This window comes from Apostichopus japonicus, chromosome 1, assembly GCF_037975245.1.
Source record: "Apostichopus japonicus isolate 1M-3 chromosome 1, ASM3797524v1, whole genome shotgun sequence".
NCBI lineage: Eukaryota > Metazoa > Echinodermata > Holothuroidea > Aspidochirotida > Stichopodidae > Apostichopus > Apostichopus japonicus.
Genome location: NC_092561.1, coordinates 7,912,829 through 7,934,588, shown reverse-complemented (window position 1 = coordinate 7,934,588; position 21,760 = coordinate 7,912,829). Strand labels below are relative to the sequence as shown.

The 21,760-nt window shown below is 36.7% G+C and overlaps 1 protein-coding gene across 2 annotated transcripts in view; it reads right to left on the bottom strand.

Annotated features, from left to right (window-relative positions):
• LOC139966114 (oxysterols receptor LXR-alpha-like) overlaps positions 1–21,760 on the bottom strand; it is a 210,205-nt gene extending 188,445 nt beyond the window's left edge. The window contains exon 1 of one of the 2 annotated variants that reach the window (XM_071968841.1): positions 21,638–21,760. The gene's annotated coding sequence lies outside the window, so the exon portion shown is untranslated. The remainder of the gene's footprint in view (positions 1–21,637) is intronic. The other variant, XM_071968849.1, reaches the window with a different exon arrangement.

Below are 21,760 nucleotides of genomic sequence, written 5' to 3'. Positions count from 1 at the left end.
GCCTCTCCCACTCTTTTTTCCATCGCACAGGCAGAGCCAGCTCTGATCCTTTCCTTTTCAAGCTGATGTAAGTCTGAAGAGATCCAATCTCGTTTGCGTTTCGGTAACGGGATTGGAACGGCAACATGGCAGGCCTATTAAAAACAAACGTCTAGCACTCTTCTGCCTTCCCCCCTCCAAGACGTCTCCGAGAGAGCCCCTCCAATTTACAAGTGAGGTGATACGGTGTGAAAGCACTTTGTACGTCCTTCTAGCGATGGGAAAACAGACGAGTATGTTGTGATAATAACCCCAAGGACGCATCTGAGTCACTTACCGACTAATTGAGGAGCATGGCACTTCGCTGAAATCCTCCTTTCCGAGGTTGACAGCTCAGAGACTACTGCCAGGCAAATTAGGGTCTGCTTTTATGGCTAGGTGGCAATGTAAAACTAATGTAGCAATGCACGGCTCGACGACGACGACGAGCCGAAACTAAATAATGCGATAGAAAAATTTTGGGGGAAAATGTAGCATTTCATATTAAAGTCTCGTTCTAGTGTTTTTATCGGAACAAAAGATTAAAAGTGCGGAGAGAACCGAACATGTCCGCCGGTTCAATATTTACACGACGTGAACTGTAAATATGTGCTGATGCAGACCGTAATTTCATGGCATTTTCTTGTTCCATTTTCTGCGGGTTGACGAATTTCATTACACGAGATGTATTATATGATGATACCTTGGACATGTTTGTACATTCTGCGCTGGCATGCTCAGATATATATGCATCGTGTGGAATTATATTCCATACCCGTAAACATGACTGTTTGATTCTCTGTTATGAACAGCTCGTTCCAGGGATTGGCAGGACTCTAGGCAAACAGACAACTGTTGACAGAGGACAATTTTTTTTCGTTTACAGTAGAGATGCATGATGAGGCATAATCCTTGCTGAGGCAAGAAGTGTTAGCTCAGTGGTTAACGCCGGTGCCTTCCAATCATAAGGTCCCCAGTTTGAGCCACTCACAAAGTTAATGTATGTCGTCCAGTTACATAATCATGGGCGTTAAATATGAATGTAAGAGACTGACTTCGGTCAGCTTGAGGCTTTGATAAGCCAATGAGGCTTCTTCGCGAGTTCCTGCTTGCAGGAGGATCTAAAATACCATACATCTAGTTACAGGTACTGTGACACTTTAAATGGTAAAGATAAACATATTTCCACAATTATAGTTGAAATATTGTACAGACGACCATAGGTGTTCATAAATGGTTTCTAGGCCATAACATGCATTCATGCACTGTCTTCATGTCCATCTTGAATGCTGTAACTAGTTGTTACCTAATCACCCTCCATCACTCGGATTTGCAGAGAGAGTAAACTTGGGGAGGGGGTAAGTGGGGAAAGGAATGGGGTGAGAGGAAATGGATGGGGAGGGAAGGGGAGGGATGAAATGGGGCAGGAGTGGGGACAGAGGGTATCTAGATCCTAACCAAAAAGAAATTGAATCTTGAATTTTAAAACCCGACCTCACAGTCACAAGCAGCTGTGAGAAATTATTCACTGTTACAACTACTGGCGTACAGTACGTCACAGTCCTGTCACTATAATATTCATCGTATTCCAGAATGTCTGCTGATTTGCTATAACATGGAAACAGCTAGAAATGTTACAAAAAAAATTAGTTGAACGACGAAATTTATGCCTTTGTAAAGTAGCGGACGGAGATCATTAAAGATCATTTCAGACACTGCTCATTACAGATCAATGCTGGTTTTTATCTCAGCTTTTAATTAAATCTTTGTTCTTGTATTGTATTCAGTTGTTTTTGTTGCCATCTCGATCTCCTTCTTCTTCTCCTCCTCCTCCTCCTCCTCCTCCTACTCATTATCCTTCTCTTTTTCTTTCTCTTTATCCTTTCTTTCCCTTTTTCTTTTAAGAACATTTGCCTCAAGATTATTGCATGAATGTCGTCTGTTAAATATCCTTCTCCACTGTGAGAAGAATATTTCTATATTTAAAGAATATGTATGGATTATTTTCTTTCTTTCTGTCTTTCTTTCTATTAGTTAAAGGTGATAGTAATACAAAAACCAACCAGTGTCAGTTCGTTTCTTAATGATTTATTGAAGCAGATTTTGGGGTTGAAAATGAAAAAATACAATATATTTCAAATGCTAGTCCCATATTAAAAATGATGAGTTTTTAGATGTTTTTTAAACAAAGAGAGGGAAGCACAACATATTTGATTTCTAGTGGTAATCCATTCCAGTGGCAAGGAGCAGCTATAGTAGCTGTGTGGAGTAAATGTAGTACGTACCAAATTGAAAATTTGTGTCTGGGCGACGAAATGTCGAGAATCTATTCGATCACTATGGTTTATAATTCGTTCGTTATTAAACACCATCGAGTGCATTTTAAGCCCCTCACAAACAAAAGTACTGTGACTGTCTAATTTTTGTCAGACCAGCACCTTCTCATGCCTTCATATCTGCTTGAGCAAGACACAACCAAAATTATGTTGACATTTAACTCTATAGGATCACCTGATCAGTATATCGCTAGAAACATTTGAAAAAGTACTGTCCTCTCCTTGCGGCTAGATCTGATGCGGACAAATTATAGTCCCAGCCATTTCAGAGGATTGATTATGAAACCAAAACTTACAGTAGGAAATGTTTCCTGGAAGGTAATGAGGGCGGTATTGCAGAACTCAGCATGCATAGACTCCGGACGTGTGACCTGATTAATTCGCTTTGGCTTTGAGTACAACGTTTCTGTATGCTGTCGTGTTCGAGGAATGTTACTGTAATAGTGATTACGGAGTTTGCGATCTGCGTAACAGTCATTATTGCCGCCCCCCCCGTCAAAATTATATTATTTTTCTTCAGGTACCATTTTAATTTTCAAGACAATTGGAATTGCCCCAGTTATATATATAGGCTATAGAACACACAATGTATGTAGGACTGAGTGTGTCCAACAATGCTGTCATGCTTTAATAAATTGTTAATGGTCTAATTAGACCGGACAAGAGCGTATGTAGGCCGGTCTACTATTAATTAGGCTATACACTTTACACTAGGTGACTAACTGAAAATGCACATTTGCAGTGTAGTTAGGTGTAGTACCAATCGGAAAGCATGTACAAATAGGCTAACAGACCATGTTGGCTACGAACAACATTTAAGTGCGTTTCATCTGTGAACGTCTAAATCTGTGAACGATTCTAAACATACGGTTGTTTCCCGTTTCAGTGAAATAAATGGATACCGGCAACTCTACCCTAATGTAGAGGTACATGTGTTTCACTGTATCTTGCTATCAAAGGAACATTCAAGGTCATCAGTTTCATTGTTCCAGAAGTTTTAACTAAAAGTCTTCAAAATTACTCTCCCGAATTCCGGTGGTTATGAATCTCCAAATTTAGATAATTTCCACGAATTTCCGGATATCGAGAAACTGTGTTAAAGCTATAGAAGATTCGATGTCTCAATTTGAAGAAGGACAACAACAAAAATATTGAGTACCTATTATCTGATTCTTTAGCATACTTGAGACCAATACTGAAGACCCTTGAACTCACTACAGTTTATGCGTACTGTATTAGAAAAAACAAACTACCATATCTCTCCACGGTATAATTTACAATGTATGTTTAACACATCTATGTATATCTGTTGTACATACCATTATATCTATAGTACTTAATATACGTATTCCATGGGTAGCACGTGCACTTTACAACATAAAACTATCGTAGATATCAAATCACACATGTATACCTGCAGAGCATACATGTACCTGCATGTTATATGTAAAAGCTCTTATGTGCTTACAAATGGTTCTAATAGTACATGATACTATATTGCACTATTCCAGTTCACATTCAACATATAAATGTACTCAGAACAACGGAACCTTCGATCTGTTTGCTTTTTTTGTAGTATTGATCGCATAGCAAAATTGCTATGAAAAATGGTCATATTGCTATACAAAGTTCAAAGATATATATAGCACATTTTGGTTGCACAAACTTGAAAGAACTCTTCCTTCTAAGCTTAGTCTTCGTTTGTTTGGCATTACTATGCCCAGGTTCACCTCCAGCAGTCCAGCATTGACAATACTGTTACTAGTACTCTAGTACTAGTACTACTGTAGGCACATTTGCATCTTCGTGTGCAACCCTATCTTCTTCAGAGCTAACCTTCTCTTCACCGTTCGTAGTCCGTTTCAAAATAAAAATGAAAGAGTTTTAACATCTTTGTTCATCTCAGAACGTACACCGATGAAAAACCCAAGGATTTTTGAGAAAAGAGTGGTAGAAAATTGTAGGTTTATCGTGCAGACGACTGGCAGACAACAGTTACAAGTCACAGCTCACAGAACAGCTGACGATATAGCTTAGGCCTTCAGGTTAACCAAGCAGTCGCTTCGTACATTTCTCGAACACTTAAAATTTGTTTACGCATGTTCATGAGTGGAGTAGTTAGGGAAGACGTCTAGCATATGAAGTTTAATTGTAAAGGTCACAACATGATTAACCACCAGCAGACAGCGCTAGGTTTAGGCTAGGCGGCTGGCTAGACTTATACAACATAGGAATGCCGTGTAGATACCAGACATTTATGTTATTGATAATTTGAATGAATAAAACTGATTTTTCCGTGAGTTGTTATCAATATATTTTTAATTTTGGTCAGCACTTTTCAAGCACATCTTATTTCTGTATATGTTATGGATTTTAGGTTATTTTCGCTGGTAGTGAAATTGCTTAGTTTAGGCTGAAATTCGCCAGTAACTGTGCGGTGAATGTCACGACCATCCCGCACTGCTTCCAAATTTGTGGGATGGTGAGAGCTGTTAATGCGATTCGTGCAATCGCGCTGCTAATGCAAAACCTGAACACTAAATACTTTAGAAGTTGTATATAATCTAGCTTGACCCATTTTGCAACTAAAGCACCAGTAATCATATAATCCCTGCCAGCCATTGTGCTCAACAATGAAGAAAGTGCCTCAAGCCCCTGGTAAAGGTTAACTTATCATGTTTAACCCACTTGCTTATCATATTTTATTGTTTTTAGAATGCCCGCATTTCGTTTTAATTTTCTTCTCTTTTTTTTCGTCTTTCTTTTCTCTTCTACTTTGTTCATTTTTTCATTTTATCTATTTTAAATTCATGCTGAAACATTCTGTTTCACAAACAGATGTTAAATATAAATTTATACAAAGGGAATTTGGAATATTTACATAAGTCTGTGTTAAGTATAATAATTTACATTTTCACATTTTCCATCTTACAGTAGTTTAGATGTCTGCAAATTTTGATGATCTCAAAACAAAGTACTGGAAATAAGATGGTTCTACACAAGTACAGTAACAAATCTCATACATGTTTTGCATAATTTGTATGTTTCATGCATTAACCACCTTTCAATTTTTGAAATGATGTAATCAATACCAGTTTTTACATTTGCTTTCTTTTTAATATGAAACTCTCTTGATTTAATGTTAAAAGCATGCACCCTTCAATCTTTTCATTTAAAATTAGTCAAACCCACATCCTTTTTGCAAATTTAGTGATATTTTGTGACTATATATAAGTTGATAGTGATGTCATCAAAAGCAATTTGACCTAAAAAGTCTGCTTTCTTCATATAATTTACGTACAGTACTCGTCGTTTATCCTTGCACGAATAATAATATTCTCACAAGCATGTTTCATCAGGAAGTAATTCTAAATGAAAAAGAAAACTTAGCAAACTTTAAATCCCAAATGTATCACGTTTCAAGGGTGTAAAGTCAAGAAAAAGATGATGATACAAATTCATAAACGAGCTTTTTAAAAAGAGAGCTAATACTAGGATGATATGACAGACATCCTATTATGATTCACATCCTACTACATGTAAGAGAGGGTTTATCTTAGTAAGAGAAATGGTCTCCATTTCAAACAGCAAAAATATTGAGCTTATAAAGGGGAGAAATATATTGATATGGGGTTTTCTGCTATCAGCTTAGATTACTTTTTCTCTTTTTCCACGGATGTCAGTTTTACCACGCTAATACGTACAGCTTTAATTTGAAGCATAGTAAAAATAATGAGTGACATTAATACTTTGTGAAGTAGGGCATTCTCGGACCGAGGTGAGACAACCTTTGATGTTACAAAGTATGTCATATTGTCACATTCAGGGTCACTTTCAAGAAAGTCTGAAAGCTCCCTGTGGGCTCTGAATTTAACTTTTAATGACGACAGTGAAAGTAAAAAGGAACTGTGCATATACATATCCTTTACCTGGCAGTGGAGATGTGATACACGTCTGTTCTAATGGGAAACAAACGTAACATAGCCAGCTCACCTCGGTTGTTCAAAATTTTCAAAACGAAAAGTACTTCCCTGTTGCTTGCAAAGTATCAACACAGGCTACAGATCATCCAACTAACTGTGATCAAGATTAATAATGATACCAATTAATACACCAGATCTGGCCCTCCTTGTCGTTAGTTTAATATCAAACAATTCAAAGAGTGATGTTTTTTTACGTTAAAAGTACTGTAATTTCATGTTTTAGATGCTGCCATAATTCAATGACACACTGTATAGAAATTATATATATATACATAGAGACTAGACGGAAAACAAACAAGAGGAAAATAAACGGTATCAAAAATATTGGGAGGACAGAGAAGTCCTGAATTACCTAGACGAAAAAAACCTGATCCTGTTACTAGAAATACGTAGTACGTCTCCTGAATGGTTGATAGGGAAGGGGGAATGAGTGAGGCGGTGCCCAGAGAATGAGGGCGCAGACTTGCTATTAAAATATTCCAATAGTAGTTTTAAGGTAGATGGGAAAAGTGCAGATGTTGAGGGGAGACAGGTAACAGAGGAGCGACGTAAATATTAAATTTTCACCATGAACACCAGAAAGAAATAATATTCGTTTGTAAAGGGATTAAACAATGCGTACATAAATATTTTTTCAAACTCTTGTTTCCTCAGCTGCTAGATTCAATAATACAGAGAGAATCAGGCCAGCTGGTCTTCAGGTTCATGATATTTTCCTAGAAATTGTTTGGTTTTTTTTCTTTTCTTTTTCTTTTTCTTTTTATTCAAATTCAATCTGAAATTCATTCAAGTTACATTTATCTTTGCATAATGAAAATCAATCATAAAAGCAATGTACCAATTCTTTCTCTCTTTTTGTTTGTGCGATCAAGGTTAAAGATAAAGTATGAACATGTTACTTGAATTCTATAACATCTGCGCACGCTTTGTAATCTTGGAATGTATCAATTTTAGCGCCTAAACGTTTCAAGGGAGAAAGTTTTGACAATGATTTTGATTCTCAAAACATGGCAGATGTTTTCAAAGGAGTCGCAGGTCATTGACTGAACATTACTGTTGATTATATGTATAATGCATGAACTTTACATTTAACATTCCTCTCTGACAAATAATGAGCAAAGTTCAATTTTGTTGTGATTAATTATGTGCCCTAAATTGGGTCCAAATTTTACGAAAGAGATTTCAATACTGTGGTAAATTTCAAAGTATTTGTGCTATTGCATAAATGTATCGTCTTAAATGTACCAGGGGGATGCCAGCCTGTCAGGTACATACATATGCACTTATACCATCAGCCAATCAGAGTAATACAATTGGGTATTCTCTGTTACTGTAGGTCTGTTTGTACCCATAAAAACTTATTCAGTTGGCTGACAGGCTCCTCTAATCCTTTGACCTATAAATGTAGAAATAACAATGAAGTACAGTAGTAGAATTTAATAAAAAAATTCTCTAAAAGGAAAAATCTGCACAAGCCCTTGAATGTATAACTTTGCCAGCATACTCAAGAGATCCCAGTGGTGGAAAAAAAAATGTCTCTGTATCATCGAGATTTAAAATACTTCAATGTAGAAGAAACTTTAAAGAAATTAATCGCCTTGGGTGTAAAGTGAGGTCCCAGTAAACGTTAGTCATAATCTGCATAATTATACCTACCCCTGAGGCAAAGACCGTGGATTAAAAAACCTTATTTGCAAAAGGGTGTTTGTTGCAAGGCATTTTTTAACTCTCCATCGGATTTAAGCAATTACCTGAAGAAAGACCAGGCTATGATGGGGATTCGGTGGTTAGCGATATTAGCAACGAATGTAGAGCAGAAAAAAGATTCATAAATTACCACTTTTCACATGAATCGTCAAAAAGAGAGCTATTGCAACAAGTAGCTCAACTTTCGAAGTTGGTTGACAGCCCTTAATTTTGAAAAAAAAGGGCATAAGAGCTATTCTAATACTGCTGCAGGCTGTACTTCAAAAGTGCATTTGAATACAACTAAGTTACCTGTCTCCAAACAACATGTGCACTCCCAGTCACTAGCGTACAAGAATAATTAACATTTTACATTTCCTTTCCATACCCATCCTACATCCTACTTTTCACACAGAGCAGTAGGAATTCCTAACAATTTCTTAAAAAAATTGAGGGAGAGGCAAAAAAAACCTTAAATTGCAACAAATTAGACTTTTTGAATGAATCATGGAAGTTATGGTATATAAATGAAAACGCTGTGTTTGATCGCAAAATACAAAGGACACAGAGAAACTTTCAACTTGATAAAAAATAAAAAAATAAACCAGTTTTCCTTGATTTTAAGACACTAAAATTTTAGCAAGGTATTTAAGACTCAAGGCAAGCAAGGCCAAGGTTAATATATGCAAAGCATTGTCTGTTAACCACCATAGAACTACAGTATCTGAGTTGGCATTTTAATTATTTTATTCTACTTACATTGCGACTTACATTTGACTTTCCAAGTATATATCTTTCACTAAACATACAGTACAACTGTGGCTTTTTGCCACATTTCTACAAGGATGTTGTAAATTGATTTTATGCTGTTCAGATACATGATTAAGATAACTGTAATTAAGGTAATTTAAGAATAATATAGACTAAATTTACTGAAATAACATGTGGTGGAATAACGGCATATTTTTAAGGACATGCATATGAGGGTGGAATGGAATTTATTTATTAGTGCCATCCAAAAAAATTACATAATTGCATAAAACAAGAAGATGAATCACAACATTTGAGTCTAGCTGTCCTCACTTGGTAATGTTAAGAAAGTACTGTACAGCTGCACTCTGATATATACATGTATGACTTAACTTTTATGGAATGGTATACAAATAATGCATGGTTATGAGTGCAATAGTGCAAATATTTCATGCTAGTTGAAAGATGGAATGTTCCATTCAACGAGGCGCAGCCAAGTGCATGCAAGATATTTAATAGGATTAGGATCTAACATGGAGATTACTTGTTTTGTCCACAGCTGATCTCAATGCAGATTTACTGTAGTGTGGGTTACAACAGTAGTCACGCTTTGCTCCCGATCACTGACAGTGGTTACTGTAATACCAACTTACTGCAGATAAAGAAATTTTACCGAGAAACATTTACAACTGGGATTAGAACCTAGATTGAAAGATAAAAGATCAGCTCCCAGAATCCTTTTCTCTATTTGTAGGCATGCTGAGGGAGGGAGCTGTTCTGAATCGCAAACCATTTGACAGATAAATGCGAACAAGCATCCATAGATGTTTTATAAATTTGCTATAGCCGTATCAGTCCATTTATAAACACTACCACTGCGTACCTGCCAATCAGAAATAGCTTCGAGTGTAAACGAAAAAATCATGTGCAGTATTAATCAGCCAGGCTTCACTGGAGGGGATATCTATGAAGTAGGTCCATAGGTGAATAATCACCCTACCTTCCGATTCAACCTAGATACATGCGCTTCCTAAAGAGAAGAACAGGACTTATCCACTGAGTAAAACCTAGTTTTGCTTTCCGCTATGCGTCGGGTCTCTCTGTTAACCCACATTTTTATACTCCCTATGTGTGTCAATTATCCGAACCATCCCCAGACCGAGGTGAGGTGTACTTACCTACACACGCTTCTCCACCTCGGCATAGCTACGTACGGCTCATTACGAAATGACTTTGGGAACGACGGAAGAAAAAAAAAGGAAAAAAGAAAGAAACGAGTTGGACGAAGCCAGACAAGGAAACAGTTCAAGGACAGACCAACTGGAGCATGGCACAATTACCACTTTACAACAGTTTAAAGAGATGCCGATCCCTAAATGCCTGACAAAAACGCCTGACAAAAAGGCCTGACAAAGATTAACAGATCTTTAATTTGCAACGGAATTAAATAGGTTTCAAACTACCCAGGCTGACTAAAGCCATAAGTTCCTGTCTGGGACACCTACTGTACTGTAGACTTCCAGAAGAGATATGTACAGTACAAGAAATGCACATGCTGTGTCTCTGTTGTGAGACTAATACCGGGCAGGTTAGTAATAATTTACACGTCTGTACAATCTAGTACGATCATCGCATTCCTCTTTAAGAGGCAGCAGGATGTATCCACAGGATATGGGGATAGAGTGTGACAGAATAAAAAAAAAGAATTTGGGCTTAGCGAATAAAGCCTTCTTCATCTCCTTGGATATGCACCCACTGAATTAAGCTCAATGGGCACAATCTAACAATGTATTTTAATAGGAATACAGCAGGGTTATTGGGTGTTGAAGTGTATACAGCACAGCTAGACAGAAAAAAAATCTAGACAAAGGAATTAAGCTTTATCTTGATAAACAACTTTGGTGTCAATGGTGTTAAAATGGTTGTGAGAGTTGTTGATTGATATTACACGTTGTTTTACTTAGAGTCGATGGCATGCATGGTGGGGAGGGGATGGCTAAATTCTAAAATTCTCCCAACTGAGTTTGGGTGAACGCATGAACCATTGTTAGAGGGCTAAAGGAGGATCCAGGATTTCACTGCGGGAGAGTTGCAATGGGGGAGTGTGGCAATGGGGGAGTGTGGCAATGGGGGAGTGTGGCGATGGGGGAGTGTGGCGATGGGGGGGAGTGTGGCGATGGGGGAGAGTGGTGATGGGGAGAATGTTGATGGGGGAGAGTGGTGATGGGGGAGTGTGGGGATGGGGGAGTGCAGCGATGGGGGAGTGCAGCGATTGGGGAGAGTGGTGATGGGGGAGAGTGGCGATGGGGGTGCTGCAATGGAGGAGAGTGGCGATGGGGGAGTGCGGCGATGGGGGAGAGTGGCGATGGGGGAGTGCGGCAATGGGGGAGGGCAGCCATGGGGGAGTGCGGTGGTGGGAGAGTGTGACAATGGGGGAGTATGGCGATGGGAGAGTGTGGCGATGGGGGAGGGTGGCAATGGGGGAGTATGGCAATGGGGGAGTATGGCGATGCGGAATGTGGCGATGAGGGGGTATGGCAAAGGGGAGGATGGCGATGCAGATCTTAGGGGGAAAAAATGTTGAACATAATATTAAAGACGACAAATGGTGCATTCTGAGACAAATATATGTAGACTATAATTAAGCCTGTTAAGTGATCTTAATACATTGAGGTAGTACTAGTACCAATAAATTATATAATTCATGTGGCAGAATAGGGGATGGTACTGTACATCATCCCACCCACTGCATCCTATAGATCTAATGTCACCTTGGGTCCAGAGGAATGTTCTCATTTTTTTCGCAAACTGAATGCAAGACATTCCTCCGACTGGCGATGGAGGTAATGACCCATCCCCCGGTCTCTCCAACCCACCCCCTTCCCCTTGCCCTGGACTCCGCTTTAAGTATGTTTATTTCTTTACTTTAAACCCAAACATCAGTAGGTTCATACGATCCCTTGCGCACCTCTTGCATTTTGTACAACACTCCACACAAGATGTAAAATTTGAACACTGTTGACAAAAACAGTACTTGCACAAAGATAGACCTATATTTCATGTACATGCAAGATTGACCTTCCCCCCCCCTCCCCCCTCCCCCCTCCCCCCTCCCCCTCATTATCTTGTTTGCAAGTTTTTTTACAACCTTTGGGCAACTTTAACCTCCATGTTACAAAATGTCTGTGTACTTCTAACTGTACTTACATAGCAAAGTCATGAAATTCAACCATCATACTCTTTAGTTTTCGGACAAAGGCATCACACACACACACACACATACATGTATGCCATCATCATGACAGACAGATTTAAACAGGTCTGTAGGATTCTTCAATGAACATAACAGCACCTGCGGTATGGAATTGTATGAGATATTTTGTGCATAATTCATTGAAATACTCGTCGTAATAATTGTAAATTTATGCATTATGAAGAGGGTGTTTTTTAGTTCCATGTTATCTCTGTTCTTTCATGCAAGGCAAAAGTTTTGTAAATGGTTGCATTTTATTCATACTATTATTATACTCGTGGATAATTCTGTTTGGTTACAACCAGTGCGGGGGTTGGGGGGGGGTGATCTATAGCATTCTTACAGAGGGTACCATCAGATCCATCCTCATGCGAATGATCCACACTGTTGACAGATCTCTGAATCAAACATGAACTACCGCGTGAAATCGCTCACAAGCATTTATTCAAACACGCCATATGTTCTTGCATACCAAATTTAAATGCGGAGATACAGTATCTTACAACTCTGTACAAAGTCTTTGTTGCAAACAGATGCTCTGGGTGATTGATCATTACGCAAGAAAGTTACTGTTGAGAACAAACAATTTTTTGAAAGTCAGTTTATTTTACGGCAAACGAATTTTGTCAAACTGCAGTGTAACCCTTTAGTGAACAACGACAGCAGTTAAAACCAGATCAACACCCGACCTGCAAGTTATTACACATTTAGCCACAAGCACAGAGTCTGACCCTCCCTTGACCTTGGTCCATCAAAGGTCCAAATCACAGGGCCTCAACTGGTTCAACTCTTGACTCATATCCATCAAGCTAAGAGATATATATATGGTTACAGAGATATCGTTTACCAAGTTGTGTACATCATCTTCTGAGGACAGAAAAGTTTTATATTTTTCCAAAACTTTTGACCTAAAATGGTCAGTGTGTTTTTCGTTGACAAGCATAGAATGTTTAAAAGGGTCATTTCCCAAGAAGTGCTATAAAAGTACAAGCTGAACTGATAGCAATGCCTTTATATATCTTCTTTTTTTCTATAGATGACAATCCAAATTAATTTTTGTGCCTTTCAAACTTGACTACAACTGAGTTTCACAATTTGTGATCCAATTTTTTTCTGCATCATCAGATATATACACAATAAAGATATGATTTCGCACAAAATTTGAAGGCCATATTTGTCATTTACTAATAATTTTTGTACGTAATGGAGATGTTTCTCGAGTGATGGAGGCTCCCCGGTGATATTATCGCCAAATTAAACCAGTTAGATGTCATTATCATACATATTTCATGAAGTACCATTAGTAATGTATAATGGTACGATGTACTTTTCTCCTTCCCAAACCATTGTTGTCACAGTAGAGGAGAAGAGATTAATTATGTTATTTCAAATGGAATTTGAGAAGCTTTCTTTTGAGGACTTCATATTTCTATTTTGAGATATGAAGAAAATTAATGAAAGAAGAACCTTCTTTAGACTATGACAATTTTTGAACATCTTTATCATTCAGCAACTTCACCACCTTCGCAAAGATGTACAGTATATAAATGTTTTTTTCCCTCCATTGACTTTGTCTACAGTTTATTATATACAAGTGTCCATATATACACACTGATCTATCCGTGATATTTCCCCCTTCCTGTATGTAGGCATGTACTTTCATTGTCAGGGAATACTTTATAATCAGGTATCCCATTGCCAATATTTTACGCAAAATGGCGCGAATTGCTACACAAATATTGCATGTGGGTACATAGCAGTCTATTTCTATTTTGAGATATCAAGAAAATTAATGAAAGAAGAACCTTCTTTAGATTTTTGAACATCTTTATCATTCAGCAACTTCACCACCTTCGCAGAGATGTACAGTATATATATATATAAATGTTTTCTTCCCTCTGTTGACTTTGTCTGTACACATTTTGTTATATACAGGTGTACATAGATGTATGTATACTGATCTATCCGTGATATTTCTCCCTTCCTGTATGTAGGCAGTACTTTCATTGTCAGGGAATCAAATTTATAATCAGGTATCCCATGGCCAAAATGCTAATACGCAAAACGGCGCGAATTGCTACACAATATAAAGCATGTGTGTACATAGCAGTTTTTGTATACGTATATCTTTTATGGGAAAACAACAATCGTGGCTGCGCAGGGGTGTAAACGCTAAAATTATTTGCCACTCGTTCGCTTTAGAACCCATTCCGAGCTTTCCATGCCATGCAGGATGACTAAATCATCACGATTGATTGATTCAAATTAATGAATTTCCTTCACCTTTAAAGGTCATCATGATTAGCTCTCCTAAATTATGCTAGAGAGTCAGATTATGGTCACTTCATACTTTTGGAAAGTCTAGCTATTATAGTGGGAACCAACTTCCTATCACCTCTATCCTCTCCGAGACGTCTTTTAAATATTGACATCATTAATAGTCCACGATGCTTGCGAATATTATCTGTAGCCAGTGGCCGGATTCTCCATAGTATACCAGTTCTTGCAAACATATGGCAATTTTTTCAACAAGTTAAAACCCTTTAAATACGTAACTCCGACATATATAACTCAGCCGGTGTGGAACTGTCTAGCCACGCACTCGTTCACACTTGTAAGTAAATGAAATGAACCAGTTAATGATGTTGTGCACAAACAGAACCCATCCACACACACTTGTAAACATGGAGCCAAAATATTATCCATCCTGTTAACGACTACTCCTGAATTAATTGGTTAAAAATTCATACGTTATGCTAAATTACATTTATGTAGGCGGTTTAATATTTGCATACATGTATATAAACTCTGTGAGCAAGATATCACATGCATTCTAGTCACACACTCGTTAACACATGTAAATGAAATGAACCAGTTTAATAACGATGTACACAAACAGAACCCATCCACACGTGTAAACATGGAGCCAAAAAATTATCCATCGTGTTAACGACTACTCCTGAATTAATTGGTTAAAAATTCATACGTTATGCTAAATTACATTTATGTAGGCGGTTTAATATTTGCATACATGTTTATAAACTCTGTGAGCAAGATATCACATGCATTCTAGTCACACACTCGTTAACACAAGTAAATGAAATGAACCAGTTAATGATGTTGTGCACAAACAGAACCCATCCACACCCACTTGTAAACATGGGAGCCAAAATATTATCCATCGTGTTAACGACTACTTCTGAATTAATTGGTAAAAAATTCAAACATTATGCTAAAATACATTGATGTAGGGGGTTTAATATTTGCATACATGTTTATAACTCTGTGAGCAAGATATCCATAATCATATGCATTCTAGTCAGTCACTACCCTAGTATATATTCCTTCCTGATTGAAGCAAACGAATTAAAAACTTGACGAACCGTTTTCATTGAAATCTAATCAATTCTAGATTTTAGCGGATTGCCAGCAGAAGCAGGCGCTTTATCTATCAATCACTCACTCACTGCTGAAGAATTAGAAAACCTTATTTCACCGTGTCCAACAAACATCATGAAGCTTTTGCACAGCCTATTATATACTGTATATACCGTATCATGTTCAAAATGTGACTTAAAACAAGTCCTGTGAAATGTGGGCAATACAGTCGTCGGGCAATCTCAAACTATTTATTCCAGTCTGCAATAAGAGAAAAATCTCAAGTTCAAAACGAGGTTTCCATATCAAGTGTAGCTTGTTTGAAATTTATGTGTATGGCTTGACAGAGGGTTGCATTATTAAATTATTTATTTGCTTCCTTAGTATACCATATTCAGCGTACAATTTAAATAATTAAGGAATTAGATGGCACTTTTCATAAATAGGGCTCTAGTAACAGTACTTGCTCACATGTACAAAAAGCATTAACATATATAATATTTACAGTTTATATTCATTTTTGTAACGTACAAGTACTGTTCCAAATGCCCAATATTTTTCGGGGAAAAAAAACATCATTAAAATTTAAATAGTGGTTTGTCAATTTTGGCCTCCAGCGAAATGAAAGAAAGTTACTCGACAGAAAGTGCTGACTTCAGGCTAACAGACGGCGTCTGACAATTCATGTGACGACGACGACTGGGGTAGTGCTTAAAATCTTAAACTTGCGTTCTCGTAGGATGCAAATATTCATGAGTTTTTATTTTTTCGAAATAAACTACCCTGCGGAAAGCTGGCAGGTGGCTGATTAGCGTACTTAGGCTCCAAAAACGCCAGAGTAGTAAGTATGTGTAAATTAAGTCATGTCACTGAGATAAGACATCACTACATTTTCCTTCTTCCTCCTTCCAACCAGATTACACAATTGTAATAATGTAATGATAAACCCCTCACATGTTCAATGGAGGAAAATACATAATTTACTACTAATGCAGCTGAACCATACACATATACATATCCTATGACAGACAATACTGACACAATATTACTTCTAAAGCACATCCATGTTACGGATCAATGACAACAATTGTCTAATATCGTAAATTCTTCAAGTGAACTCTCTGCCATACATATGGATGATAAACAAGAAATTAGTTGAAATTGTTGACGTGTTTAAAATCAATCACTTCACCTCACTATCAACTCTCCCCCACTGGCATATAGTATTTCACTTTGTATATTTGTAACTTTGTTTTGATACAGTATCTTTACCCATGGGAGCTAATGGGTCTTCACTACAATTCCAATGTAGCAGTTTACATCAATGGAAAACAGGAATCATGATCTTACCCAACCATCCTGACCTTGTGGTTACAGATACACATTCTTACTGAACAAGATAATTTTGTGAAAGGAACTGGGTTCACACAAAAATATGTATGCATGGCCTAAGGAACATTGCCAAAGGATGTAATGGTATCTTCTAAATCTACAACGCAATCAAAAGCAAATACAGTAAATGTGTTAAAGGTCAAAGGTTAAAGGGCTTGACACATCCTCGTTCCTTGCCAAGATCTTCTTTAGACTAGGCAAACAGCTATAGTTACATAAAACATACAGTTTATTGTTGTACAGTGTTTATTGGTTTAAAGATGAACACATTAATAGAAGAAAAAAATCTCAGCGGATGACTTTGGACACTAAAAAAAAAGTAATTTTGATAAGTTGTAGACATTTCAAATCCACCAGCAATCATTACAGATTGTATTCCTACAAGATTTTTTTTCATTTTTACGTTAAGTTAATGAATGTTCGACGGAGACCTGACTGGGGGAATAATCACTTTTAAGTTTTGAGATAATGACCCTTTAAAAGACTGATGTTCAACAAATCAAGTGGCTGGACTATATAGTCTAAAACACAGGCTATTAGCTGAGTTCCCCGGATACAAAACGACAGAAAAGTGGTTCGCATAAAATTTTATACTGCGGCTTGTTTTGAAAAGTGAAGAAAGCAACCAGTGCTCATATTTCGTGATCTGCTCTTGTACAGTACATTTTGTGGGAAGAGATATTAAGTTCCTTGAAAGAAAATGTCAACATGACTAAAGAGTAATGACAATGTTGTTTTTTTTCTTTCTTTTTTTTTCTTTTCCTGTATTTTTGGAAAATCAAAGATTATATATGCAATAAAAGTCATACATTGTTCGAAAAATATTTTGCTTTCCCATCAAAAACTTCCAAGCAAACACAAATTTGCATGGAAAACACATTTTTTTTTTTTTTTACCTGATAGTTCGAGCTGTATCAACAATGTTGATATGTTAGGAAAACAAACATGGCCTGAGAACATAATTTCAATATTGACAATTTATAAGCCTAACAAGAGCAGTTCATGTATATGGTAACAGTTATGGGGAATTTTCGGTGGCTGAAGTTAATTGCTTAAAAAATAAACATGCGTGCTGAAAATTGTATGCTTCTTTGAAATGAAAACCACATCTTGATAGCATTCTTATGACAAAGATATGATCTGGGTTTTTTTGCAAAAAATTATTGGTAAATGTATTATGTTAATTAATGCATCTGGCAATGGTCTGCAGAGTGTGTAATATCACCAAGGTAATTCAGCTGGAATTTATTTTTTTCTTCTTCTTTTCTTTCTAATTTTTATCTTGTTTATTCGTAGAGGTAAAAACTATTTTTATGAAGAAGATACACAAAATGATGAAATTCTAACTAAAGAGAACCTTGAGAGCTAAAGCAAGCAGTTCCAAATGTTTTATAGGTTCTACGGATAAGTCAACAGTCCGAGAAGACAAGAGACATTATGACATCACAGACCACCTTCAGTACTGCGATCTACAGTACTGTACTATATAGGGGTTAGCCAGCAAAACTCGGTTCCATTCAATCAACCAATATCTTGGGGTTAGGGATCGAGATCAACAAACCAAGTGTGGAATATTATTCTTTGCAGTACAGTGTAGAACAGTACAGTTGTCTGTCAAGTGCTGGAATATCTATGATGGATATTGACCCCAAATATGCTAGATATTCAAATATGGTCACTTTTGGTCAAAATTCTTTAACTGTTTTTATTACAACCTTCCAGGAAATTATCCTCACTGGGACATTCAGTCACCTTGTGTGTTCCTTAAATAAGTCTGAGATCAATTTTGGAGAGTAAAGACCTCCCAGGAAAGTACTTAAAGAAGAAACTTCTTAGCAATTATAGCATGCTATTAATTTGGGGCCTATACTGACTACCTTTAAGGTCCATTGGTATACTATATACCCATTATAACTGGTATTTGCTTCATACTGACATTTCCTTAGTTGAATACAGTTAAAAACCACAAAATATTATGAAGCACTGTAGACTATTATTTAATCTGCTACATTGCCAACACAGTGTTATCTATTGTACTACACAGCACAAAATCCAGTGCACATGGGGTTCTGCACAGACTAAGCAACCTATGGCTGATGACAGAGAAATCATATTTCCAATGATCTATTTTTGTTTTGTCTTTTAAACGACATGTAAAGTGTACATGTACGTATGAGGATGAATTGAGTGGAATCCTATTAGGAAGAGAGTAAGAGGGGTTTACAAAAATATAGTTTCCTAAATTTCACCACGAGATACTTGTCTAGTGTACAGTAGCTATACTCTAATACTGAAGAATTTTCTACTTTGCAGTGCAATTCATGCCCTGACCTGACATACTTAGTGATATCGAAAAATAACACTTCCATACAATAGGCAATATTCTAGACAGAATGCAAACAAGTATCTACACCTGTATATTACTGTACCTCTGTTACCATCAAGATTTTCGAATCCAGTATACATAGGGCTGGATTTACTAGTTCCTTTCACGGTTAATAAAAAGGTAATACAAAATGACCAAACAAAAAAATAAACAAACAAAACATGAACAGTAACATATCCGTGTTCAGATTTCAGACTCATATCACAACAATCATGGCTAATAGAAGCATATAAAGCTGCAATGGCAGTATGAAGATATAAACAGGAGAAACTGCATACAGTGTAGGAGGTTTGAGAATCTTATGGGGTAATAGTGTGTGTATCAGTTCTGCGAAATACTTTTGTGGAGAAATCAATATATTTGGAAATATGGGTATATTTTAAGTTCCCTATATATACAGATTTTTGGTTTTCGTCTTTCCCACAGAACTTTATTAAATACAACAAACAACAACTTTTGCAAGTAGCCAAAACCTATATGCTAAAAAAACTGTGTTATAACCATCAGAATAGATTCTGTTTATATTACCAAAGTACATGGTAATGAAATGCAGGCTTTTATTTGCTCTCATTAATGTACTTTCTCTTTTAGCCAAGCCTTTCTGAAACTATGATTATCATATGATTAGTTTGTGTTTCATTTTCTGTGATAACATTCACTGTCACATTTTCATAGCCACAAAAACATAGTTAAGTGATATTATTCAGCTTTATTCTACTTCATCATCATAAAAAAGTATCCCCTTTTGTTCTGGCATAATACAAAACTACAAACATAAAACAGCTCATTACGAAATTGAAATCAGTTTATGATTGCACTTGCTTTTCAAGAGTAAACAGCTTGAAAGACTGCCCTGGGTAGTATTTAGCTTGTTCATTGTTATTATGAACTATATATAAACCAATCGTCAATCCATCCAATCTTTTAATGTTTGTTGGTTTGTTTGTTGTATTGTACAGCTTGTTTGAACTATGCTTCATGCAAATGTATGGTTTTTGCTCAAAGTTACATTTTCATAAACTAGGCATATTCTCAGCTGATCCCGTTGTGTGACAACTTTGACCATGGCACTGAGTACTAGAACTAAACAATATCGAAATATTTATTTCAATTACTGTTTCAAACCAAAGAACAGTGCTCATTAGATTTGAAGATGCATCCAGAAAAATACAGGCCAATTAATGTACCAGTGAAAAACAAACTTGGGGTGAATGCAAGCAGAACTTGATCTCATTTAATCCTTGTAGAGCTGCATGTTATACACAGCAAAGAAACAACGACAACAATTTTAGACACAATACTAACTGTAATGTTGCTTACACCCTTACTTACATTACAAAGCAAAATGGCTCACAAATGCTTGCATAGGCTGGCACCGTACATAGCAAAAGCACTGGGAGATGCAAAATCTCATTCCATATTTTCCAATAAAAACATTTTGATGGGAAGAGACCTTGTAAATGTACAGATTCAAGTAGAAAAGTTTGATATGCAGGAAGCTTTAAACTTAACAAATCCAACCCCCTATTCATGCCATCTTAAGAGCCTAGATACCAGTTTTGTCGCCCGACCTATTATCCTATCTCAGTAAATTAAGAAAGTGATTATTTTTTATTTGTACATCTCTTGAGCATCTTCTCTGTCTACATATATAACAAAAGACTTTAGAGTTTAAATGCTCCAGCTTTACAACTACAAAAATGATTTCCATCATGTAAAACAAAAAATTATTTTAGAAAGTTTCCTCTGCGAAAAGGAGTTATATACTAAAAGTAGCTTTCTTAGAACGATGTTGAAATCACCTTTATAAATGCTTGCACAAAGTTCAGCTAACATTAACTGTTAACTTTAGGTAGGGCCTAGACTACTAAACTAGATTAAATCCTAGGTCTGCATGAAATTTACAAATAGCTGTAGTCTAAATTAGAAAGCCCAAGTTAGGCCCTACTAATATGGTTCAAATGCCTTGGCATAACGTTTATTAGTATGGGAAGAATCATTCGGCCCTTTATGGATGGTAGGCTTGGACCTAGCCTAGGCAAAGTTTATTGGTGGTCTAAATTACGCTTGGGCATAATCAGTAATATGATTATTGTCCAAGCTGCTGTCCTATTTGATGATATTTTTGTCTTGTAAGTTGTATAACTAGTATAAGCCTACTATAAATAATCTATACGCTTTAACTTACAATAGGTCCCTGAGTTAGGCTACCAAGTATGCCTAGCATGAATATAACGGTAATATAGCCTAGCCTATGACTATTCAATGCGATACTGTTAGTGTTAGCAGTGCAATGACCGAAGAAAGTTGTCGACCAGACTATACCTGTTTTCAACCCCGAAGATCACTTAAATATACATGGTCACCCTATGATTTCATAATAAACACAAAACAATATACTCAAAGAATATTATATTTTCGATGAAGTTTGTTCTTGCAATTGTTTTCTACTCACCTATTCAGCTGTCAGGAATATCTCCGTCGTCCGGTGATGCAGTTACAATATTGATAGATGGTGGAGATGTTTTCATCTAGACTTACAAAACCAGCCGTTCCAAATGAAACGAGTGATATTAAC